General features: G+C 42.0%; 1 long non-coding RNA gene across 1 annotated transcript; it reads right to left on the bottom strand.

The window, feature by feature from the left end:
- Positions 1-928: 928 nt before the first annotated feature.
- Positions 929-22,084, bottom strand: LOC132652814 (uncharacterized). The gene is made up of 5 exons (XR_009590370.1): positions 21,921-22,084; positions 20,742-20,899; positions 6,318-6,394; positions 3,079-3,213; positions 929-2,553 (listed from the first exon to the last, which is right to left on the bottom strand). It is a non-coding gene; the product is annotated as an uncharacterized LOC132652814 (long non-coding RNA).
- Between the last annotated feature and the right edge of the window lie 4,802 nt (positions 22,085-26,886).

Here is a 26,886-nt window from a genome sequence, read left to right as displayed (position 1 = left end):
AAAAGCTTTCAGAAATTTGTAATAAACTGTTTATTTTAATTTTAATTTTATTTCATTTTTAATTACACTTTACTTACTTTGTATCCCCCCTCTAGTTCCCTCCCTCATCCCCCCCAATCTTTCCCTTCCTCTCCTTTCTCCATGCATACCCTTCCCCAAGTCCACTGGTAGGGGAGGGTTTCTTTTTCTTCCTTCTGATCCTAGTCTGTTAGGTCTCATCAGGAAGACAAAGTGGCTGCTTTGTCTTCCAACCTAGAACTCCTGCACAGATGTAGCCCATGGCAGTTCAGTGTCCAAGTGGATTCCATTGTAATGGGAACAGGGACTGCTTCTGACATGAACTGATTGGCCTGCTCTTTGAATAAACTGTTTTGTTTTTTTTTTTAAGACAGGAACAAAATAAGGGCTGAGAGCTACATATCCGAGTAATGAATCTGATCCGCCTAAGGAGCTTGGACTTTATGCTGGAACAGTCAGGGTGGTCCAGATTTTCTCTGGGGGGATGGGATCACCAGTGCTGTGCTCGGAAAAGGGATGATATTGAAGGAAGGTGGAATGTTTAGAGGCCAGGGTGAGAATTTTGGGGAACATGAAATTGTTTCAAACATGTTTATGACAATGAGGATGGAGATAAGCAGGTGGCTAGGGGAAGCCGGAGTGGAAGACTCCACTTCCCCTGGAGTTCTAGAGTGATTTGTATTTATTTTCATTGTATTAATCATCTTATTAAGATTATACATTTACTCTCTGTCTCTTCTATTGTACTGCGTATTCACTGGGAGCAGGGATCATTTGTATTCATCTTTCCATTTCCAGCGCCTAACAAACAATTATTATAATAGCTAACGATGATTGAAAGCTTCTTATTCACCAGGTTTAGCTCTTACGAACGTAGGGTGATTTAACACTCAGGAGAGTGTGAGACGGTGTTTCTATTTTGTTCACATCGCAGATGAGAAAATTGAGTTTTGTGTTGTGTAAATAAATTTCCCAAAGTTATGCTGCTAGTGAAATACTGAAGATGGTCTGGTCAATATGTCATGCTCATGACCATCCTTTCACCTTAGGGACACGGGAGGCAAGTAATGATTCAACTCTGCTGACCTGAAGCGCGCATGCGAAATGCGCTGACCGAGGCAACTCAGGGAAAATGGGGAAGCCTTGTCATTACACGAGACCTGTTCCCAGAAATAAGGGGATGAGGAAAGACATCGGGTAAAATGAATTGGTATACCATTCTCTAAATGTGATGGTTATCAGGGCAGTAAGACTTATTTTGGTGATAACCCTGTCTCATAAAGCAAGCTCCTGCTCCAAGCTAGAGAGAACACAGGTGAGATGCAGTTCCTTCACATAGTCTGAGAGTCAGGGGGTGCGGTGCTTTGAATGAGTGATGGGCCCTCCCACACGCTCCGTGTTTGATAACCGAGAACTTGCTTCCCTTCTAGTAGCATTGCGTGGAGAGATTACCCGGACCTTCAAGTGGTGAAGCCTTGCTGGGGGAAGTACATCGCTGTGAGCTGGCTTCCAGAGCGTCTATGTCATCACGCTCGCAGTTTGGTCTCTTTGCTCCGTGTGCCACTGGCTCTCAGCTTCCTATTCTGGCTGCCGGTGTGTTCCCTACCATCGTGTGCGCCCCCTCTGGAAACATACGCCCAGATAAACTTCCTTCCTTAAGATGCTTCTAGTCGTATTTTATCACAGCGACAGTCAACTGCTTCCGAGGGGTTGGTGTCTTTGCTTCCCTGCAGAAATAAGAGCCCTGCCAGGTTCCTGCTGCTTCAGTGGCAGATGCTGGCTCTCCTGCTCTCATTTGTCTTGCACTTCGGCAGTTTTAAGTCTCTTATATTCACCTCCAGTGAGCTCCTTCACCCATGAGCAAAGATGTGCTTTGGGCCATCCCTTAAAAGGATAAATCCTTTTTTCTTCGGGTGGTTTCTCCACCCAAACGGGGGCAAGCCTTAGTCCATTGGGTCATGTTTGTAGCCATGTTTTCAACAACCAAATCCTATCATAGTATCCCACATAAAATTCTCCTAGCGGTGTGGTATTCTCTCGGAATACAGCTCAAATCCTCAAAGGGGCATGGACTTTGCATAATCTAGACTCTGTTCAGCCTCTTCCTCTGTACCATCTGATCTGTATTGGCCCAGGGCCCCCAACACCAGGTTCTCAGCACAAAGGAGATGTATGTGCTCCAGAGGGACACAGGGAAGGGAATAAGAGACAAATACAGGGGGCAGAGGATGAGGGAGAAGAGGCAAGGAACAAAGGAAAAGAGCCAGGGCTAGGGGGAAAAAAAGATAACTCAAAAGGAGCACTTTGGCTGCAGCATATCTCACACAGCACGTTTAGCTTCTGTCAAAGGTGACAGACCGGAATACTCCAGGACAGCGAGTGTGCCTTGCATCACAGAGATGGTAGGTCTGTCTCTCTTAGTGCTGTGGGGCCAGGTTGGAATTCAGTGGCTAGAGGCTGTTCAGAGTTCTCCACTTAGTACAAAGCAGAGGAAGCAGCCTCGGACTTCTTTTTCCAAAGATGTTCTGGCTTCCGCTGAAATAAAAGAATATACTTGAGATATGACTTGATACAACCATCTGCGCCCACCCACAGGTGCTCTGCTTGCCCACCTGCAACAGGCAGGGAGTCAGCACAGTAGACCTCTACCTAACCGGCTTTTCCATTCTTTCTTCCCAAGTTACTGTTAACTCCTCCTCGGGGTACCAGTTAAGACACTACCTCATCACCTTCTCACATCACTAAGCCACACACTTTTCATAAAGCCCTAGGGCTTTCCCTCTACCACGCCTATCATTTTAATTTGCAGAGCTCTTCTCCCTTCATCCCTGTTCTCCAACCACCCAGCTCTATGTACCCTGTGAAGAGGAGAGCAGCGGCTCTGCCACCCACTTTTTCACTGCTTTCTCGTGTGCTTGATTTGACTCATAGTAAGCCTTCCAAATGTAATCTTGTGTGACTCCGTTTGTGTGTTCTGGTTTCTACACTTCTCCAGCAGCAGGCCACACATGGTCGTGAAATAGTTTTCCAAACAGGACGCTAATAACGGTTTGGGCTCACCAATTCTTTGTTGGGAGGATGCATCCCCGAACAGTCTCTGGATTATAAGCATCAGGAGGCATTGGCATCATCCACTAAAGGCATGATAAGCGAGTGTCTCCAGAAAGGGGTAGGGGAACAGCTTGTCTCTGAGTGCTAAAATGTAGGGGAGCAGAGAAAAGGACAGAGATTCATTTGGGAAAACATGATCTCATAGCAATCCCTGCTATCTTTATGCCTTGGCCGCTTACAAATGATTTTTCATTTCGTCTGTCATGAATCCCTTTGCAACTTCTTCTTATATAGATATAGAAATATTTACATTCCTAATATATTAACCCTTTGGAATTTAATGTTTTTTACTTTAAAATCAAAACAGTCATTTTCTCTTGTACTGTATACAGTGCCAACATTTATCTTTTCCTCTACCTCTGTTCCATCCTTCCCCTTGTCTGTCTGTCTCTCACTCATTTCTCCCCCGTTATGAAAGATTCTAAAGGGTCTTCCTGTTGTGTTTAATCTTGCTCCTGTCACTTAGATAACATCTCATCACTTTACTCATAAACAACACCTAAACTCGGTACCCAGGAGGGTCAGCAGAAAGTTGAGGGTCAGCAGAAAGTTGGCTGCTCTTGACAGGATCTGGCAAGGATACTCCAGCCCTGCTCCACCTGCATCTCATCCCTCTGTGATTACAGAGCTAACCAATATGTACTCTTTTCGTGATGAGGGCAGAGTAAACCAAGCCCAAAGCAAATAAACAACCAGTAAGCATGTGACCACATAATGTCTATGACAAGGACCAACTCAATTTGTATAGACCAACTCACCCAGGGACAAGGGAAACATGCAAGTTATCATGGCAGAAGAAGTGTTTCTGAGGAAGGATGAGCAACTGAGTCCACTCTAACCAGCTGCACCCCCTATTTTAGTTGCCATTATTTCCAATCCCGTTATCGGTCCCGAGTCGCCCCAGCGTGTTTTATTCCCCCCTAAAACGAAGAATGAGAAGTTTCCTCCTTGTCCTGGCAAGTGCGGTAATAAAATAACAGTCCAGTGCTCTGACACAAAGCCGCACCTATTAATATCTGAGGCAGGTGATAAAGGTCTACTTATCAACTTCTGATTTATAAATAGAACCGATTTTTCCCCTGACACTGCTGTGTAACTTCACTCAATTTTCAGGAAGGATAGTGCTTCACTCCTAAACAAGAGAAATAATTATCACCATTTTTAAAGCTTTGGTTGTACATTTTGCTTTCTCAAATTAGTCATTTTCTACAGGAAGTCTTTAAATTGTTAGAATATATAATAATAATCAGACACACAAGAACTGAAGTATCACATCTATAGTGTTTATTAAATACAGGAGAACTGTAATACAAATGGCAATGGAAAGCAGCAGAAATGACAAGAAATCCCTTTTGCAAGATGAGTGATAACAACATCATGCATCATGTATCCATGTGTGTATCTAGACACTAATTGTGTCGAGTTCCAATGAGACCAAATGGCTTATTACTTTTCAGATTCAGCTCTCGTTCTCCTGAATGAGGATTCTGGATTATTCACGTAAAAACCCTCGTCTGTTTTAAAATTGGAAAAGCCCAACTGGTTAGCTTCCTCCATGTCTAGTAAACAGGAACAGATTTAGAGCATACATAGTTCACTGTCCCAAGCAAGAGCAATGAACGATTGAATAAGCAGGTCAGGCCCTGGTACATACTGCTTCTTATATCCCAATCTTAGTTCAGGTTTCCTGGGAGAAGAAAGTATCTTCTATATTCTCTCTCGTTGTGCTCTAATTACTCTACAGACTGAGTGGCCTGTTTAAAGGATAAATCTAAAGCTGGGCATGTTGAAGTGTTAAATATGTCTTTGTTTTGATCCCAGGTGTAAGCTATGGGACTGATTCAGGTTGTCCACAGCAGCAAAGTATTTGCCTCGTGGGGCCTCTGAGAGGGGCTTTCCCAGCTGCAGTTAGTTTAATTCTGAGGACTTTGAGAGGGAATAAAAGCCAGAGCCCAGAGAGTGTTGAAGGGTCTCCAAGAAAGAAAAAAGCAGCTGGTGTTCACCCCTGCTGTTCCCAGTTGCTATTGATGCAGTGTGAGAAGTAAGAGATATCTTGAAATGAAAATTGGACTTCCCCAAAGGAACCCAACAACCCTAACCAGCAGGAAGAAGCTAAGAAAAAATACACTCCTTCTCCCCACTAACCTTTCTCTCCTACCCGATTAAAGGGGATTATGGTGAAGAAGGGAGATAAAGACATAAGAAACCAAAACAGAGTTTAAAAGTAGCACCAACAGTGGCATATAACTGTAATCCCATCTACCCAAAAAACAAAGGCAAAAAGATCTCAGGTTTGTGTATTATTGAGTTCAAAGCCAGCATGGACAAACTTGGTGAGCTTGTGTTTAAAAATAAAATTTTAGAAGACATTAGGAGCAGATTATGTTAATTCATACCTGTGATTCCAGCAGAAAGATGAATGAATGCTAGAGGATCAAGCATAGTTCAAGGTCACCCTCAACTATGTAGTGAGTTCCTGGCCAGATTTAGCTATGTAATAAAAAACCCCACAATGTGCTCCCAAAAGGCAGAGAAGGACAAAAATCAAGCTCATTGGAAGAGCACCATTTTCAGCACATGGAAGTCTCTGGGTGTTCAAAGCCTCCTCAAAACACACACACACTTTTTCCTCCCTGATAAAATTCTACACCTTTAATCTGTTTTGTTACTACAACAGAATATCTGAAGTAAGTAATTTTTAAAGACATTTTATTTATCCTGGTTTAGCTCCAATAAGCTTGGAAATCCATTTTCAGGAACTGGCATCTGTGCAGCTCCTGGTAAGCATCTCATGGGAAGTTCAGGCGGGCACACAAAGAAAGGAAAGTAGGATGCCAGCTTCAGTGGTAGCTGACTCCTGTGAGGAAAGAAAGCATCGATCCATTCCATGCATGAGAGTCTTGCTCCCATGCCCAGAACCTTTCCACCTAGACCCACTTCTCAGCATTGCTTCATTAAAGAATTAAGCCTCACCATTAATCAATTTTGGTGTAGGCAAACTAGGAGCAAACCACCTCACCTTGCCCTTGTTCACAGGCTACATTTCAAAGTCCTCCATCTAGACCTTGGGGTCATTTGTCAGGGAGATGGTAGACAAAGAGAACAATTTATTAAAGAAACTTATAGTCATTGATAGCTTAAGCAGTCTCCCCACATCTGTCAAGAGCTCACATTTACAAGCAGCCTACCTTAACTGGGGGGATTGACAGAGTTTGGGTCTTCTCAGGATCTTCCCAAACGGCAAAGACTCAAATGCTCCTCCCATCTGTGAATATGTGAATAAACAATAAACGTCTGTACAATTAAGTAAAAGGTCAACAGTAAAAAAAATAAATAAATATTTTATCTTTGCATCACAGTAAAAGAAATTAAGGTTAGTTAAGTGACTTCTCAAAGACTGGGCAGGGGAACTGTCGGGAATCAGCTGCATTTTGCATCCTGGCTTGTCTTTTGCATATCCCAGAGGCATGGCCTACAAAATCCAGGCTGTCAATGTATGCCCCAGCCTCCAGCCTCCTTCCGCTTTAGGTTTCCCAGATAGCATCTGAAAACAAAGGCTGCAAGAGAGTTGTATTTAGACATTACAGAATCCATAGTATTTGAAGGTAAGGAATATCTGGGGCATTTCAGAAGAGATTCCAAAAATCCATTGACATTCCAGTTCATTTCCCTCAAATGCCTATCGCTGGAGAAGTCTGTCATCTGAACCAGGCATGTGGCTAAATGACCATACTAAAATATTATGAGGAGATAAGTGGCATCAGGAACAAACACATGACCCACATGTGTGTCTTCTGGGGAATGAGAGCACTGCAAACATCTGGCCTGAAAACTTCAGACACTCTGCAGCTCTCCTGGGTGAGATGCATTTAATCCAATAGGCTCACTCTTGGATAGGCTGTGAAGTTCCAAAGACCAATGACTTATGACCTAGATTGCAGTCCAGCAAGATAGATTGGTAATCGCAGAAAAAAAAAAAAAAAAAAAAAAAACTTGGTATATGTACATCTTTGAATAGATGTACAGACTGCACCTGAAACTCTGGGATTCTCTTCTATTAATCAAGATGGTGCTAATAAATACCCTTTAGAGTTCTTTATAGTTAAACTGCAGTAGCAGTTGCTTTTATAGAGTTCTCACAATAAGGCAGGCACTGTTTCTGATGAACTCTTCGATTACCTCATTGGACCCTTGCAAAAACTCTTGGAGTGAATACTATCATTGCACAAAGAACACGGGTAAAACACTGCCATACAGTTAATTAAGTAACTTGCCCACCCCCCCCCAAAAAAAAAAAGGTGAGCAAGTGACATGGTGAAGCTCAGAACACAGATGGTCTGTCTCCAAAGTTCTTTAACTACTTTATGCTTTTGACTTCCTTCCCACAGTTGATGGTGTCTCTAAAACTTTCAGCATAGATTTGCCACACAGTAAAAAAAAAAAAAAAAAAAAAAAAACTTCAAGAAGCTTAGCTTTAAAATGCAAATTAGATTCCAAATATCAAGCCTGTGTAATGTTCATCCCCTAACTCTGGCCATTTCATTGCAGACCCCGGGCTTGTGAGGATATGCTCTCTGCCTGACAGGAGGCATGTGAATATGAATGAAGGAAATGGGACAGAAGTGGAAGGAAAACGTCAAGGTAAAAGTCTTTGGGAGAAAGCCTAAGATGGAAGCTAAAAATAGCTTTCTGTATGAAACAGCAGGACAAGACTGTCACCGAACAGGACAGAAGTGGCCGAGTCCTCATTAGGCTGAGGGAGGGTGAAAATCATGTTTTGATCTGCCTTGCAAGATATAAGTATGGGAAAATTTTGATGTTATAAATATTTCGGGAGGCAAGTGGAAGAGGAGATCAGGCCAGATGGTGTGACCAAAGAATCCTGAAAACTGCTGAGCAAACATCCTGCAAAAGAAAGAGCAGGGAGAGGGAGGGAGAGAGCACTAATTGGGCTAGGAGCACTTGTTGTTCTTGAGGAGAACTGGGGTTCCATTTCTAACTCCCACAGATAGCTCACAACTAGCTGCAACTCCAGTTCCAAAGTATCCGACACCCTCCTCTAGCCTCTGTGGGCGCCAGACCCTCACATGGTATGTAGTAGGCATTCATACAGGCAAAACACCCACACACATACAATACAGTTTTAAGGTCAAGAAAATCAATGAATGTCCTCATACAATTCAGCAGTGCTGCAGCGATTCAAAGTTGAGTCCTATCCACTAGACTGTATCCCAAGACTACAGCCATACCGATGTGATTCACTGTATATTTAGGCCTGCCTATGTGCAGTGTAAGTTAGAGGCCCAGGTCTTTCTCCTACCTCCTCAACTCCTTCCTCACCCAGGGATAATCGAGACCTAAACAGCCTAAAGACAATCCATTCCCAGGTTCAAATTCAAATTGATCTGGACAGCCTCAACTCAGTCAGCAAGCCTCGATATCTATTTTTATAAGTAATTTTTAAGGAGGAGACACTCTTTTGAAGTCAATTACATTTGTGTATTGGATCCCTCCTGTCTCAAATAATCCCTGTGGAGTCTTCCATCCCTTGACACGGTGTGAAAGTATAAGACAAAAACAGGCTAATTTGAGGTGGAGATAGAGAGGGAAATGTTAGATCAGCCACGCTTCAAAGAACTGCAGACACTTACCATAAATGTACACAAATCCCTGAGAAATTTTTCAAATAAAATTCAACCCACCCTAACAACATAAAAATAAAAGAAAAGATAAAAGGTGGCATCTATTGAAAAGCTACATAAACTTTTGTTAGCAAGGTCAAACATTGTTAGGAAAGCTAGATGAGTACCACTTTCACTGTTCTTTTTCATTAGGTTTAACAGTTGTCTTTATATATTTTATTGGTTTTTTGAGAATTTTGTACAAGGTGTTTGGATCATAGTCACTCTCTCCAGCCTCCCAAGGCTTCCCAGATCACACCTCGCTTATGCTACACACTCAGTTTTGTGTCATGATTTTTTAAACCAACAAGTCCGCTTTAAGCTGCCCATGCATTCACGGGTATGTAGCCTTCCACTGGAACTTGATAAACTTACCAAGCCACACTCTTAGAGAATTAGAGAAATCTCTCTCTCTCTCTCTCTCTCTCTCTCTCTCTCTCTCTCTCTCTCTCTCTCTCTGCATCAATTATAAATTGTCAATACCTCCTTGTCTAAGAGTAGTACTCATGTCCACCTCCTTGTCCATGCCAGGGTTTGGTCTGGCTTGCACTTGCACAGCTGGTGTGCATACTATCATAACAAGTATGAGTTATGTGTAAAACTGCCTTGCTGTATCTAGAAGATAGTCTCCTTGCAGTCATCCACCACCTCTGGCCCTTACACTCTTTCTGTCCCTTCTTCTGCAATGATCCCTAAGCCTCAGGAGGCAAGGATACCATATATCCCATTTGGGGCTGAGCACTCTAGTCTCTTATCCTCTGTATCAGCTGTGGGTCTGTGTTAATCCTCATCTGCTACATACAGAAACTTCTCTGATAAGGATTGAAAAATACATTAATCCTCAGTCAAATGTGTACTGCTAAAAATGTTATCTCAGTCTCTGAAAGCCCCCATGGGACTGGGTTAGTTGTCTCTGTTGGTCTTCTTCTGAGGTTCCTGTCTCCTCCAGGTCCTCCCATCTTTCTCCTAACACTTACACAGAACCCCTGGAGCTCTGCCCCATGTTTGGCTGCAAGTCCCAGCATCTGTCTCAATCCACTTCTGGCTGGAGCCACCCAGACTACAGTCAGGGTAGGCTCCTGGCTGCAAGCATAGCAGAGTATCATTATTAGTGTCAGGGGCTGGCTCTCTACTCTGGGGTTGGTCTCAAGCTGGGCCAATTATTGGTTGGATTTTCCCTTAATCTTTGTTCTCTCATTATCCCTGTACTTCTTGTAGGCAGGGTGATTTTTGGATTGCAGGTTTTGTCAGTGGCTTGTTGTTCCCCTCTTTCCACTAGACATCAGCCATAGTGCATGCATGATCTGGACTTCGGTAGCCTGTGCATTTGTAGCCGATGGGCTGCTTGCTCTTTATAAGGGTTGCCTGGTGGGGGTGGGGAGGACTGTTTCTAACTCGAACTCTATTGTCTGCTTTTGGATAACTTCCCTCTGGCAGGACTGCCTTGGCTGGCCTCAGAGGAATGAGATGAGAGCCATTCACAAGACCTTCTAGCTCTTTTTGAACTCTCACTGGCTGGTTCTACTCAGCTATTCTGGCCTAATTGTATCCTAAGAATTCCCCTCCAAGCTGACTGATCCGAACTGGCTTCTTTTGCTTCTGACTGAACTGCTCTGCCTGGTCTCAAACTAATTCTGGCAACATATTTTAATCTTTTGTCTCCTCTTTCTGTTTTCACCTGTAGCTTGTTCTCTCTGCAACCTGACTTTGTAAAACTTTCCTGATAAGAAACCCTCAGGAGCAGGGCCTGTCTCTGACATGAACTCTGTTCCCTGTTTGTTGATCACTTTCCCCTGGCAGGGCTGCCTTACCAGACCACAGGGAGAAAGGACTCATTCAGTCCTGATTTGACTTTATGACCTAGGGTGGGTCAATGTGGGGCTCCCCTTTTCTGAGGAATAGGGGAGGGGAAAGGGGGAGAAGGAGGGTGGGTGGGACTGGGCAGAGAGGAAGGAGGAGGCTATGATCAGGATGTCAAGTAAATAAGTAAATTAATTAATTAAACACTTACCTCTCAAAAAAAAAAACTTCCTTCTTTCTCCCCGCATGATTAATTAGCCTCTCTTCCCTGTCCTATCCTCATGAGAGTTGGGAATATCCTATCTGTAACTTATTCTGTCATATCTTTTTCTGATTCATTAGACATCACTTTCAAAATGGCTGCTTTTTTCTATAAACTTAACCTTACCTTAGTTTGATATTAAAAATGTGTACTAAGGGCATTTCTGTATTCCAGCCAGATCATACTGTAATCCAGGGTTTATCTGCATTCCAGATCACATATACCTGTGGTTCTGTGTCTTCTGGGATGCCTGGTCCCCACTGGGCCAGAATTGTACACTTCTCCAGAATGTCGGAGCGCCCATCAGTCTCCCAGTCTCCAGGTGAGAAAGGATGAAGTGTGTGGTCCCAAGTGAGCTCTGCAGAACAAGGTCCATGTCACAATATCTTCAGTCCAGCCAGGGTGAAGGAAAAGAATATTTTCTCTGCACTGTTGCTGCTCTTTTAGCTGGGCTGCTGGTACCAACCCAGGTGGCAGCAGGGAGCAAACTGAGTCAGGAAGCAAAGAGGTCTGGCTTGACTCAGTCAGGTGGCTGCTTTGGAACCGAGAGCAGTTCAATCCCAAGGCTGGGCACTTCAGCAGGCGGTGCCTTCCTAAAGACAGCAGCAGCGATCCTGGATCCTCGCTGACTTGCAGCTGAACAGAAGAAGCTTGTGGCAGCCAGCGAGGTCTTACAGTGACTACGGTGGCTGTGACTGCTTGTCAGGCAGTCAAGTCCAGGGGTAAAGCGATGAATTCTTCTTCGGGGAGAAGGGAGGCCCTTCTTCCGCCAGTGCTACAGCTTAAAATAGACAGCCAGGCTCAGACGTCCTTAGGTGAAGCAGATGGTGCTCGCCGGTGTATTTCGTGTGAAACAGGGACTTCAAAACCATGGACAGAGGGGAGGGATTTTTGAGGATGAATGTGTCTCATCAGCTGAGACATAGGATTCTGGCAATGCTCTGTTTACATGGAGAAAGATAACAGGTGACAAGCTCATGTGACTGACCACCTGTTACCACCTTGGGGTTGTGTCATCTGCTCCTGACGCAGGATTAGAAACAGGGGACAGATTTGTCCCACACCTTCTATTCTAAGGATGAAATTTTAAATCTCGGGTTTGAGATTTCCAGGGTTTGCGCATGCTCCATCTGGACAGGCCCATGCCAGTTCCTCCGGAGGCACTGTCCATGGGCCCCACACAGACCTAGAAGGTGTTTGGATGTGTTCCCTTGCTAGAGCAGCCATGTTGCTGAATTAAAATTCCTCTATAGAGCCTCTCCCTCAAAAGCTCTGCCTGTCTCTGCCTCCAGAGTGCTAGAATTAAAGGCATGAGCTACCAGGCATGTCTTTAAAGACAATTATTTTATGAGTCAGTTGTTGATTATATGGGTCACCTAACTAATGACCAAAAGAGGACAGAAGCCCCAGCAAGGATCAGTCCAGGAAGTAGTGATAGAAGAGATGGGAAGGAAGTTGATGAATAGCTCTCAGACTTGCTGCTCTTAGCAACAGCAAAGCTCTGGGACACAGGTAGTTGAAGACCACATGAGTCTGCCCATGCGAGGAGGATCTGGCTCTGCTTTAATGAGGCAGGCCGTTCACACAGACCGTGTCTGTCTCTAGTTACCCTTCATCGTGAGACCCTGGTCACTGAGGCTCTGTCACACATATCAGTAGAGATCAGAAGCATCAGGAGGGGCTGCTGCTGCGATTCCCTTCCGTGACAGGCCATCTGCCATTCTGAATGGATTGCAGATCCTTGTTACATAGAGAAGCTAGGAGTTGAGCATAAACACAATCTGAGTTTTGAAGCCAACCTAATCATCCTTCTACCCTGTCTCACTGCTTCTCCACAAGCACAGGGCCAAAGCATGAACAATTGGCTTGCATGCTGTGTCCCCTCTTGATCAGTCAGAACCTTTCACTATTAAAAGCCCCAGTGTTCCTTTCAGTCCCCTCTGCTTCCCATGTTACACATTACCAATAAAAAAAGCTTATTAACCCTGGTCTTCTCATGAACACATCTCAAACCATACCCACTGCTTAGGTCCTCCCGTAGAGTCAGAGACCATCTCAATGCCCCGGTGGCAGGAAATTTAAGTCCGAGTGCAAATTCCTATCTTCCCTCCCCATTAAGCCTTTTTCCCTGTGTATATAATGTTGGTTGGTGGCTACAGAATCCATCCTGTGAGGAACTTTCTTTCATGTACATGGCTGCTTCGCCTACATGCATGTCTGTGCACCACATGTGTGCCTGCTGGCCCCAGCCATCAGATTCCCTGGAACAGAAGTTACAAATGGTCACTGTGAAGCTTGCTCGGCAGGCTGCACGCTAAATTTAGCTCAATCAAACCCTTCTAAACTCAAACTGATCACCTCCCTCGCAAGGGAAAACGCTCTGAACGATCCCCTTCCACCTCAATAGCTAGGCCAGACTCTTCGGACTCCTTCTGCTCCACCCCCACCCGTGCCTGTCACGGTGCCTTTGTTATATCACAGGCAGTTTGGTCAGTCCCTAAAGTGGCTGCCATCCTCCGTAAACCTCTCTCCAAGCCGTTCTGTGGCCATCTATTTACTTTCCAACTTCTTTAGTGTTAGAAACGGTTCGGAACATAAGTGTGGTGGCAGTAATTATTCATTACCTGAATTAATGAATGTCAAGTTTTAGAATCACAGTCTATTGAAAGCAAAATCTTGTAAGTTAATGACTTAGTTACTCTTTATCCCAATTCCCTTATCTCTAAAATAGTAATCATACCCATACCACTAAGATATTGTCAAGATTAAGGAACTTTATACATGAGGATGGACAAGGAAATGCCATATCATTTCTGTTTTTCTTTTAATTTTGGCACCTTATAAATGTTCTTAACCATTTTGAGACTGGTATAAAGAATACTTCCCAGGATCTATTTAATTACAAGAAAGCCCTTGAAGCATCTTAGTGAACAAACTTTCAATGCAGAAGGTTGTAAGTACCAGAGCCATCAGTGTCCTTAATTACACACCCAAGAAGTGGCAAAATCTTTGGGGTGCCAGAAGCACCTCTCTGCCCACTCTACCACTCAATTTCCACAGGAGAGTACTCACACACATGCAGTGTGCTAGGGGTGGAGATGAAGAAAATGACACAAGGTATTATAACAAAGTCCACTTTTAAATGATTATAACTTCAGTTAATTACACTGACATTTCTCTGAGAAGATTAAGTAAATCAGAAGGGGGTAAAAAGCGATTGAGAAAATAAAAAGCAAGGGTTGGACTGCAAGAGCATCTCCTTTGTCTTTCCTTGAGGAGTGTAATTAAATTAAGTGGGATTGATTGAGTGTCAAACATCTGTGGGAGTCATTTCCTAACTTCATTAATGCTATTGTGCCTGAAGAAGGCACAGTGGTAATTTTTCTCACAAGGATCTAATGAGAGTCTAGTGATGTGATATGAAAGTCTGACACGAGCTGCTATGTGCTGTGCTGCTGTCTGTCTGTGTGGGGGCGATTTATTAGAAATGTGGGCTGGCAACGGCAGTGCTATGTTACCCACATGGGAGTGGGACAGCGGGCCTCGAAGAGCTGAAGTAATGGAGTCATAAAGTTGAGAGTTTAGACAGCCAGCAGAAAGAAATGAAAATGGGCCTGCTAAGGAGAACTAAATGCTCATAAAATAGATCATATATAATGAGGTGCAGCAGATAATGAGGTGCATTTATATGGAAAATACTAAATAAAAATTATGACCATTTCCTCTTTAACCCTATAACCATTGGGGCCTATCTCTGCATCTGTACTTTCAAGGTAAACTGGGGAAAATGAATAAATTGGGAGGGTAGCTATCTATACTGGCCACCTGATTCATTATTAGAAGAGTCTCAGATTATACATTAGCACCCAGTAGAATACTTGGCACTGGGCAAGGCATTGCGAAAGATATACAATTCCTATCCTTTTTATAGAATTATGATGAAAATGTTCGAATGCTGTTGCAGTTATAAAGTAATTAAGTGGAGATAAATGTAAAGTTAGTTCTGTGTTATTCATTTTATCACTGCAATTAGAAGTTGTCTGCTCCCAAGCTTTATTCATTCACTCATTTATCAGTTAATGAGTAGTTACTCTGAACTGAGACTTCTAGCCAACTCAAAGGATGCCAAATTGCATAAGGTCACTCTGCTTGGTTTAGCCTTTTGCAGAAAACTTACAAGTAAATAATTAAGACACAAATGTATATAGAAAACCTGGTATTCACACAAGAACCCACGGGAACATAAAAAGGCATAGAATCTGGCAGAAATCAGAACTGTAAACATGAGTAGAAATCAGCCTTTTCTTTTTTTGGGGGGGAGGAACTATCTCAGGTGAAGGAGAGGATAGGACTACAACCTGAATGAACAGCATTTACAAAGCCAGTGAAATGGCTCAGCTACTAAAGATACTTGCCTCCAAGCCTGACAACTTGAGCCCAGTTCCTGGCACCCACATGTAAAAGGAGAGAAGCAATTCTAGGAAACTATCCTTTGACCTCTACATAAATAAAAAAATAAAAATAAATAAATAAATAAATGATAGAAAAACAGGTGATGGATAGAGAGAGATTAGATAAATTAGACAGCTTTAAAGTAAATGAATTTTTAAAAAACAGAGCTACTCTGGTATGAAATAGCAAGAAAATTATGTCAATTCTAGGAAAAGAGGAATGTCCAATGCAAAATAAAGCCTGAAAACCAAATGCATTCAAACAACAAACACTGACTCATCAGACCATATATATATGGTGCATATATATATATATATTTGTGCATATGAATACATATATAGATACACAGATATATACATAAAACACTATCCATATATTATATATAGCAAACCTAACCAAGGGTGGGGGTAAATGCTATCAAATTGAGAAAAGGGGTTTGAGGTGGTATGACTCAGGAGCTAGAGGAAAGAAAGGGAGGGGAAATGATATCATTTCGAACATTAAAAACATTACCGTAAAAGAGTATCCAAGGAGAGGTAACCTTCTCTAAGGCTAGAGAAGCCATGTTTCAGCCACTGTAAGTTTTAAGTCTCCTCTGCTTATGGCGTTAGGAACTATGACCAAATGATAGGGCTGTGCCTGTCTTGTAAGCTCACTTGTTGAAGCCTTAACTCCCAATTTCTGTATCCAGTGACATTTTTCGTAAGAGACAATTAAGCTCAACAAGAACACACGGTCAGAACTTAACCCCATACTCACAAGAAGAGGTTGATAGTATCCCCAACTCCCTTTCCCTCTATACCATACCCCATCCTCTGCCTCCCCTCTCTTCTCCTTCTCCCCTCTTTCTCCTCCCACCTTTCTGGCTGTCTCTCCACTATTTGAAATCATAGCAAGAAATCAACTGTCTACAAACCAGGAACAGAGTCCTTATCAGAAGTTGAATCACATTTCAGCCTCATTGTAGATTTTGTAGATTTAAAAACCAGTAGGAAATAAATTTGTTATTTAAGCCACTTACTAAATGTATCTTATTATGGCAACCTCGCTGACCATTGGGAGGACTATGGAGAGCTGCATAGTCCCTCATTGCTACAAATGTACCATCATACCTCACTTTCCACTACTGAATTCTCTCTCATCTAAGATTTGATCTTAACTTATTGAGAAAATCAAGCCTGTAAAGGGTAATGAATAGTTTTAATGCAATGGCTCTAAGTTCAGGCTGCTAATTTCTCATCACATACGATGTTCATCTCTCATTAGCTGCCAGGTGTATTGTGTCAAGGTAACTTCTCTTCTGACAGAAGACAGGAAATTTTCAATTTCACTGAATCTCCCATCATTCCTTGTTGCTAGATGCTATTTAAAAGCTGTTTTATAACGTAATGATATATGGCATGAAAATGAACAGAGCCACTCTGAAGTTTTAAAATGTTTCCTCATGTAAGACTTTATTCCACATACAATGGGAGGCTTTATTCATCAAGGAGGATATTATAACTCAAGGTAACTTATCTCCAAATCATTACCTCATAGAATATGACAGTCTTATTTTATTTTAAAAGCAGCATAAAATTTAGTGACATTATAATACCTATAATAGGGGATAGTGTTTATATTTCTGGAAATTACTATATGTAAAACTTTCCTATAATAAGGTGTGAAAACGTAAGGACTTGGAGGAAGCCAACTTTAGAGTGAGCAGTTCTGTGATAGGACCCAGTGCTCTTGTCCTAGCATAGCGTCTCAATAAAACTTACCATCTTAGAAAAATGAATACATGGTCTATGTATTCAGAGCATCAGGGTTTGGAGGGAAGATGTCACCACATTCATCATTGGCTTGACAGAGACTCAGAACTGTGCCAGTGCTGTCTTCTCTGTCTCTTCATTATCACCACCCCCTTTATATTAACTTCTAATGCAGAAGAGAAGCCAGGAAGTGTGTCTCCTTGCATTTCTTTTCCATAATGACTGAGCTAAAAGCTTCCAGTGGGCCATTAGCATGTCTTGGTAAACTAAGACCCCTTTAATCTGGTGACTACAGAATAACATGCCCTGGGTGATTCCAGATGAGCGCATCAGCAGCTGCCTCCTCCTCCTCCTCCTCCTCCTCCTCCTCCTCCTCCTCCTCCTCCTCCTCCTCCTCCTCCTCCTCTTCTTCTTCTTCTTCTTCTTCTTCTTCTTCTTCTCCTTCTTCTATAGGGCCCCTAGGAATAGCGGCTTCCTTCACATGTTTCCTAAGCCCTTAGCAGTCATGAAAACATCTATTTTTCTGGATCCTAACATCTTTTATATTTAACATATTTCAAGCAGCTTATGGTTTACTTCTATGCTGAACCTAGTGGTAAGAAAAATGGAAGTGGAAGAAAAGAAACAAGGAGGCAGGAGGAAGACAGGAGAGGGAGGAGGCAGGGAATAGTGGCTTGCCTTCCACAGCAAGAAGCAGTGAAGCCACTTCCTTAATTCCGTAGGCATTATCTGCCAGGAGAGCAGTGTGAGTCCTGAGTACTTCAGAATGTGACAGTTCCAGGGACTGTGACTGAAAGCCCCCTTGGCATCCACAGACACCAATAAAGCAAATCGCTGAAGATGCCATCACAAGAAATTGTTACTAATTCTCTAAATTATAAAATGTGAGCAGGTTGGAAGACAGATAATCAAAGCTGACAGAATAATGGAGCCACTCAGAGGACAGCGGTGGAGCAGTGGCACATATGTTTAATTCCACAAGGAACTTGGAGGGGTTGGCTAGAGTCGGAAGCTGTTTTCTTTTCCTAAAATCTTCTATAGATAGAAAAGAGGTGCTACAATTCAGACAGTGGGACAATGCAACTTTCTGACTCAAATATCTAACTCCTGTGTTTTGTTTCTCAGAAACAAAATGTTAGGGAAGAAAAGGCAAAATATGTTAGTGACATATGCTAAACAAAGGTGTTAAACATATGGATTTTGACGTATTTAAACCCGAACTAAAACATTTTCCTCTTGTGATACATCCAATTTCTAGAATTACTAAGTTCATGATTTCCCTGTGTACGCATATGCATGCAAATGTATACATTTTCCTTAAAGTCTTATTGAGACCTGTTTACTGAGCCATGAAGCCTGTAGTTTCCTAGCACACTCACTGTTCTTGTTTGTCAAGCTGCCTGGATCTGGTATCCACTAAGCGACTTGCTTCTGTGCGCGTCTGCGAGTCTTGTGGAAGGAGTGACTGAATTGGATAACACTCTCCGGAGTGAGCAGCAGCTTCAGCACAGCCCAGCTGTATGGAGTTTCCAGAGAAATGGTGCTGTTTTTCCACCTGCTCCACTTCCCTCATTATTGATCAGAGCATCTATTCTGCTGTTTCTGGCAATAAGGCAAAGTAGGAGGAAGGAAGGGAGCAAGTGCATTCCTGAAAAGGGCATAGCTTTCCCAGCCTCCTTCTCTGTCTGACTGCCATGGGGTGAACAGCTTTGCTCTGCCTCATCTTCGCACCACCATGGTGATTCTACCTCACTGCAGCCCTCAGGGCAATGGAGCCAGACAACCACGGACGAAAGCCTCTGAAACCATGTGCCAAAATCAAACTTTCCTTCACATAAATGCCTTTCACAAGTGTTTTATAGCACCCGACACTACCTAACATGCTACCCTTTCCCCTTCATGCAGCACTTGATAAAGCAATCTCCCTCTCTAGGCTACTGTATGAAAGAATGCCTCAACAAGTAAAGAAGCATCCAGTGTGCATTCCTTTGTCTTCCTTTTCTTTCAACTCTCCGGGCTAAGCAGGAAACCACTTAAAGTAAAAACACTGATCAAATTATTCCCCTACTGAAAAACCTCCAGGACACCTTCTCCTGAGGCATGACCCATCCAGCTGAGCAGCAATGTTTCTGGTTCACATCCATCATTCCAATATTCTCCTGTAATGTCTTACATGCAAACTTTATGGCCAGCCAAACCAAATTATCATCCAATTACACTATGCATCCAAGTACAATAACTCCAGCCCTAACCAAGCATTGTATGGCTTTTCCCAGGAAGCTGTGAACTAGGATTTCCAGGAAGCTTAGATGGGACTAGAGTCTCTCTCTCAAGAATTGTTAATGCTTATGTAACTCCTGGAAGGGGAATTGTAAGTTCTGCCACTTAAGAGCTTCCTGGGGCTTGTAAGTTTGATTTATTCCTGAACCTTTTAAATTCTTCCTGGGTCTTGAAGATCATTTTTTCAAGAAGAAATGCTTCAACTTGGAGGGGAAAAAATTAACAACAGCTAAATCCCCTCTGGAAATAAGCAAATAACCAATTAATTACAGAAAGTTACAGACAAAAATCCACTTATCATAAAATGAAGTGCATAGCTTTGTGTATTTGCCTTCTCTTCAAGAGAAGAATCAATACAGAAATCTCACACACTCATATTTCCCCCCCCCAAAAAAAATGGCTACTTACAACCTGTACAATATGTCAGCAAACCACATACCTCCAAGGCCAAATCAGATCGAAGGCTGTTTCTGTTTTGCCTTCAAGCTGAAAATGAGTATCATGCTTTTGAATTGTTGAAAAAAAAAATAAACATGGAATAATATGTAACAGTAGACAAACATTGCTCTTTTATTGGAGCACCACCGTGTTCATTCATTTATGTAGCTGGTTTTGTGTCCAGCAACAAATTTGAGTAGTCAAAATAGAAACTATGTGACACACAATGCCTATAATATCTACTGAGTAGAACTTTGAAATTTTAACTTTTGACAACACTGAGATAATTTATAGCTTAGGTACAGAGGAGCACATGGAGGCTCCAACTGAAGAAGGAAAAGAGGAAAAAGGCAGAAGTTTATGTTAAAATATACTCTGAAATCTATAAGAAACCTAGTCTCTTTTAAAAAAAAAATTAGTTGGCCATCTGCCATTCATACTTGACCATCCCCCAAAAGCAAGTCTTCCTCTTCCTTTTACTCTTCCACTTAGAGATACTCAATGTCATTTGGTTATCTTTGCTTCCACTGCCGTCATTTTGATTCAATTTCGTTTTTGAAACAATTGCCCCATCTGTGTGTGTGTGTGTGTGTGTGTGTGTGTGTGTGTGTGTGTGTTTCCCTTTCCCCTCTGTCTCTTCAAACAAAACCTGTATTTCTAAGACAAAGCTCTTTGAATGGTGAAACCACCAAACCATATCATTTCACGGAAGGACAGGATGGTCCTAAAACATAATCTAATTACAGACTTAACTCTATCCAAATATAATTTTGGCAACATTATACAGAAAGTATACATCCTGACTACTTGAGTGGTAATCTTGTCTATCGATTACAACACATGAACACATGTGTACACATGAAGCCTTCTAAGATGAACAAATGAACTAGCAACTATCATGCAAAATATTTTTGAAATATGAAATATATGAAATATATTTCACACCTTTTGAGCCATGTAGATTTTAGTAATAATTTTCTATTCCTTTTTTGTTCCGAATCTCCAAGATCTTGTCTGAGCTGTCAAAACAGTGCATACCAATTGTTTACAAAACAGATCTCATTCGCAGGGGAGCTAGAAGCCTGATCCAGTACTCTGTGAAGCTGAAAAGGAAAGGTAAAAAATAAAAGTGGGTGAAACACTGACAGTTGCAGATTTTTATTTGAAGTAGTAAAATTTAAAGAATAAATAAGATGTCAGCAGAATGTATGATTTCTTTTTTGGCTATAGGTTTCTGTTCAGAAAGGGTGTCACAACATTCTTTGAATATGAAACACATTTTTAGTAAGATCCTTGAGATAAAACAAAATTGATAAATAATGGATTGCATAACCTCAGTATCTATTGTAATTTCCTTTTGTCTGTTTTGATTTCTGCTGCCCCATTTATAGCACTTAAAATTTGGCTGACAAATTTAATGTAAGTTCATGTCTAGTCACCCAAATGCATTTCAAAAGTTTTTAAAAAAATTATCTCAGTTGGTCTCTCCATATCAGTTGCAAAGAGACTTATAAATACACATTTGAAACATTTGCCCTAAGTATATAATATTCATGATGATATTATTTGATAGTTGCATTGTCATCAATAAATCTAAAGCTGTACAATGTAGTATATTTTAGGTATATATAAATGGGAGGTTAATAAAAAATATTCCTTATTACATAACTTCATTGATAGAATTCCTCAGCCTGTGAAATGTCATTCTTCTCCTTAGATGTTGACAGCTACTGTTCCAGATTCCTCAGAATTGGTTCCTACTACTTTGCTAACAACACTCCCCACTTCCACTCAGCCTCTGCTCACAGACCACATGGTTTGGGGAGCTAAGTTCACTCCTTTCTGGGGTAGAATGTGATCTAGCCCTGTCCATCGGATGAGTTCCTTCTCGCGGGAGTTTAGTCATCTGTGGATGACTCGGAACAGAGCTCAAATCATGCCTCGCTTAGTCTGATCAGGTGAGAGACCAATGCTACACAGCAAAGGTGAGGCGGGCCGCTGGCGAATGGAGCCTCCACGAAAATGGTTGCACAGCTAATGGAGAACATCATCATCCTGTGAAAATCATTTCCGTTTTGTTTTTCCTGAAGAAACAGAATTTCCATTTTGTGAGCTGATAAATACCTTTGATGCATTTGAATGGGGTATTGAATAGGTAGAAGTCTGCAAAGTCCTGAGACAGAAGTTGAATGTTCTTGTCTTCCCCTGTTGCCCTGAGAGACAGGGTAAAATACTGAGTACCTCGAATATGCCTCTACCTGGGCATCTCCCTCAAGTTCCTTCCATGATCAGGAAGTACCTGCAGCAACATAGGGTTAAGAAGAGATTTCTTTTTTTTATTATTCTTTATTAATTACACTTTATTCACTTTGTATCCTCCCTGTGGTTCCCTCCCTCCTCCCTTCCCAATCTCTCCCTTCCTCCACTCTCTGCATGCAGGCCCTTGCCCAAGTCCCCTGATAGGGGAGGTCTTCTTTTCCTTCCTTCTGATCCTAGTCAATTAGGTCTCATCAGGAGTGGCTGCATTGTCTTCTTCTGTGGCCTGTTAATGCTGCTTCCCCCTCAGTGGTAGGTGATGAAAGAGCAGGTCAATCAGTTCATGCCAGAGACAATCCCTTTTCCCATTACAATGGAACCCACTTGGATACTGAACTGCCATGGGCTACATCTGTGCAGGGGTCTTAGGTTATCTCCATGCATAGTCCGTAGTTGGAATATTAGTCTCAGGAAAGACCCCTGTGCTCAGATGTTTTGGTTCTGTTGCTCTCCTTGTGGAGTTACTGTCCTCTCCAGATCTTACAGTTTCCCACTTGTTTCCTAAGATTCCCTGCACTCTGCCCAAAGGTTGCCCATAAGTCTCAGCATCTGCATTGATAGTCTGCAGGGCAGAGCCTTTCAGAGGTCCTCTGTGTCAGTCTGACTTGTTCCCTCTTTTCTCCTTCTTCTGATGTCCAGCCTCTTTTCATTTCTGGATAGGAATTGAGCATTTTAGCAAGAGTCCTCCCTCTTGATTAGTTTCTTTAGGTGTACAGATTTTAGTAGGTTTATCCTATATTATATGTCTATATGAGTGAGTATATACCATGTGCATCTTTCTGCTTCTGGGATAGCTCACTCAGGAAGACCTTTTCCAGATCCCACCATTTACCTGCAAATTTCATGATTTCCTTGTTTTTTATTGCTGAGTAATATTCCATTGTGTAGATATACCACAATTTCTGTGTCCATTCCTCCACTGAGGGGCATCTGGGCTGTTTCCAAGTTCTGGCTATTACAAACAAGGCTGCTACAAACATGGTTGAGCAAATGTCCTTATTGCACTTGAGCCTCTTTTGGGTATATGCCTAGGAGTGGTATAGCTGGATCTTGAGGAAGCGCTCTTCCTAGTTGTCTGAGGAAGGGCCAGATTGCTTTCCAGAGTGGTTATACAAGTTTAAGATCTCAAGCTGTACTATAGAACAAAAATACTAAAAACTGCATGGTACTGGCATAGAAACAGACTGGTGGATCAATGGAATCGAAGAGAAAACCCTGACATAAATCCACACACTTATGGACAACTAATTTTTAACAAAGATGCCAAAACCATTCAATGGAAAAGACAGCATCTTCAACAAATGGTGCAGGTCTAACAGGATGTCTACATGTAGCAAAATGCAAATAGATCCATACTTATCACCCTGCACAAAACTAAAGTCCAAGTGGACCAAAGACCTCAACATAAAACCAGACACACTAAACTGGTTAGAAGAAAAAGTGGGGAAGAGCCTTGAACTCATTCGCACAGGAGATAACTTCCTGAACAGAACACCAACAGCACAGCCTCTAAGAGCAATAATAAATAAATGAGACCTCATGAAATTGAAAAGCTTCTGTAAAGCAAAGGACACTGTCATCAGAACAAAACAACAGCCTACAGATTGGGAAAGGATCCTCACCAACCCTATATCTGACAGAGGACTAATATCCAGTATATATAAAGAACTCAAGAAAGTTAAACAGCAAAAAATCAAGTAATCCAATTAAAAAATGGAGTACAGAGCTAAACAGAGAATTCTCAATAGAGGAATATCGAATGGCAGAGAAACACTTAAAGAAATGTTCAACGTCCTTAGTCATGAGGGAAATGCAAATCAAAACAACCCTAAGATTTCACCTTACACCCATCAGAATGGCTAAGATCAAAAACTTAAGTGACAACACATGCTGGAGAGGTTGTGGATAAAGGGAACCCTCCTCCACTGCTGGTGGGGAAGAAGAGAGTTCTTAAAATGACTCTAGCAAATGTTTTCTCACTGTTTTCCAAATCTTCAAGAAGCCAGAAGAGACATTGCTATTGCTGGAAAAGTGTTCCTCAAAAGATTCATATTCAAATTCTTTAAAAAGAGGCATTGTATAGAGAAGCAATGATTTGCAAGAGGACAGAGAAAACTGGAGAAAATATTCAGGATCAGTGGTTGATACTGAGCTGTTAGTCATTCTTCATAGATTTTTGCCCTTTATTCTTAATCTGGAAGGAGTAACAGTTTTGGTCCTTGATTTTAAAGATTTGTCTTTATTTTTAATTTTGGGGGAGGGAGCATGGGAATGTCCCCTGGAAACAAAAAGAGGGTATCAGATCCCCAAGAGCTGAAGTTACAGGTGGTTGTGGGCTGCCCAACGTGGGTGCTGAGAACCATAGATGAATTCTCTGCAAAAGCAGTATGCACTCCTAACTGCTGATTCGTGTCCCCAGCACCCAAAGTATCATGGCAAATAAAAGTGTGTGTGTCTGTGTGTGTGAGAAAGAGAGAGATATTGGAGGAGACAGAGAGATGGAGATGAGCGACAGAGACAGATTGTACACACATTCAAATATGTGCCCTCAGAAGCCTAGGATCTCTTCGCTCTGAAGTTACAGGCAATTTTGAGCTACTTGACATGTGTGCTAGGAAGAGAACTCTGGTCTTCTGCAAAAATGGAAAGCACTAATGGCACTGAGGCATCTCTTTTCACTTGCTTTCAAACACACTCAATGTGTTTCCATGTAAAAGGTTTTAGAGAGTAGAGCTGGTAAGTGGTGGGGAAACTGAATGAGGAGTAAGCTTCAAAAGATCAAGAAGATTCAAGAGTTTATACAAAATTGTTGGCACATGGACCTTATTTTTGAATCATGATTTCCAAATTCATTCTTAGGTATTTTTAAATTTTAGAGCTGGATAAGCATTTTAAATTTGTTTTTCATAAGGAAACCCACTTCTGACTTCTTTCTTTTAAAGACTTGTTTCTTTCAGTTTTTGTATTTTCTGAAATCTAGTCTCCAGGCCCTGGTTACTCCACCAGCCACAGTTCCTCTGTGCTTGAGAATAATCTATTTTACCATAACAAATAATCTCTTTTCCCATATTCCACTCACATTAATTCCTACACTGTAGGGTTCCAACCTCAGAACCTTAATTTTGGATATTCCACCAACATTTTGAGAAGAAAAAAAAAGAAATCAGTTTTCTGAAAAGTTCATCAGAAATAATAACACTTACTGTAGCAGAATTTTAATTCAGAACATGGCTGCTCTAGCAAGAGATCACATCCAAGGACCTTCTAGGTCTGTGTGATCCAGCTGGAATGCAGACACACACCTTTAGTTGAGGGGCAGAAAAAGTGGTGTGTGCATCAGAGAAAGATTTGACAGAATGAGTCAGAGAGAGGATATGCCCAACTCTCGTGAGGACAGACAGGAAGGAGAGACTACTTAAGAATAGTGCAGAAAGAGAGAGGAGAATTGAATTCTGTGCCTTTCAGATGAGTTCCGTTGAGTTGGTGCTGTTCAGTGCTTTTCAGTTCCATTAAGTTCATGCACTCAGTGCATTCAGTGCAGTTTAGTTTGTGGGGTTCAGAGGCGTGTTTCAAGCAGAGCAATTCAGTGAGAAGCCAGTTTGAATCAGTCAGCGTGGAGAAGAGTTTTGAGCCAGAACAGCTGAGTTGAACCAGCCAGCGTTCAGAAAGAACTAGAAAGGGTGAGTTTATTCAGCAGTAAATCTCAGAGGCTAAAACATTCTAGGCCTAGATTAACAGATGGAGGATGGAAGCTGAAGTCTTCAAGGTCCAGGCTTATGGAAGATTAGATTATATGAAGGTGGCTGAAGCTTCCAGGGCTAGGCCTAAGGGTAGTCAGAAACACTCTGGGCTCAGCCCAAGCCATGTATTCATAAAGCTTGGTAACTTGCTCTCATTTTATCCCCCCATTGGAGGAAATAAAAGTAACATTTACAACTTACAGTGTATTAAGAAAAAAGTAGGGAGGGAGGATGGGATTGGAAGGGGAGGAGGGAGGGAGTTACAAGGGGGATACAAAGTGAATAAAGTGTAATTAATAAAAATTAAAATAAAAAAAATTTTAAAAAGTGAAAAGTAAATGGGATTTTTCTCCTCCCAGCCCCCTTACTCCCCTCTACCTTAGATCCACTGTTCCTCCTTTTCCCTTCAGAAAATAGCAGGACTACCGGGATATCAACTGAACAGAGCACAAGAAGATACAACAAGACTAAGTACAAAAGCTCTAAGCAAGGCTGAACGAGACACTGAATAGGAGAAAAGGGGTCCCAAGAGTAGACAAAAAAATCTGAGACACCAGGTCCTACTCTTATGAGTCTTCCCACCAAAAACTCTGCAATCCATCAACCATGACATATATGCAAAAGACCTGGTGCAGTCTCACACAGTCTCCATGACTACCAGTTCAGTCTCTGTGAGCCCCTATGAGCCCAGTTTAGATTATGGCTGTGGGCCATGTTCTTCTAGTGTCCTTGATCTCTTTGCATCAGAAATACTTCAAAGTTGGGTTTAGAAATGTGTTTGCTGAAGCTGAGACCAAGAGCAGGGGAGGTCTAGAACTGTCTTTATTAGGAGACATAGCAAACCTCCAAGACGACAGAGAAGCAGAGAGCAACCCAAGAAAGCCAAACTAGACCACCAAAAGCCTAGAGAACAGTGTCTGCTCTGCCTTGGTCCCAGGGCTGTGAGGCACTTCACTGAGAAACAATCCTCCATGTCCTTTTAGCGCTTGCTCTAAAATTCTTAAAGGGGGGTTTGAGAGAAAAAAGTCTGTTTC

This window comes from Meriones unguiculatus, chromosome 3 (genome assembly GCF_030254825.1).
Source record: "Meriones unguiculatus strain TT.TT164.6M chromosome 3, Bangor_MerUng_6.1, whole genome shotgun sequence".
Taxonomy (NCBI): Eukaryota; Metazoa; Chordata; class Mammalia; order Rodentia; family Muridae; genus Meriones; species Meriones unguiculatus.
Note: the sequence above shows the minus strand (reverse complement) of the source record. Positions and strands in the feature narration are given on the sequence as shown.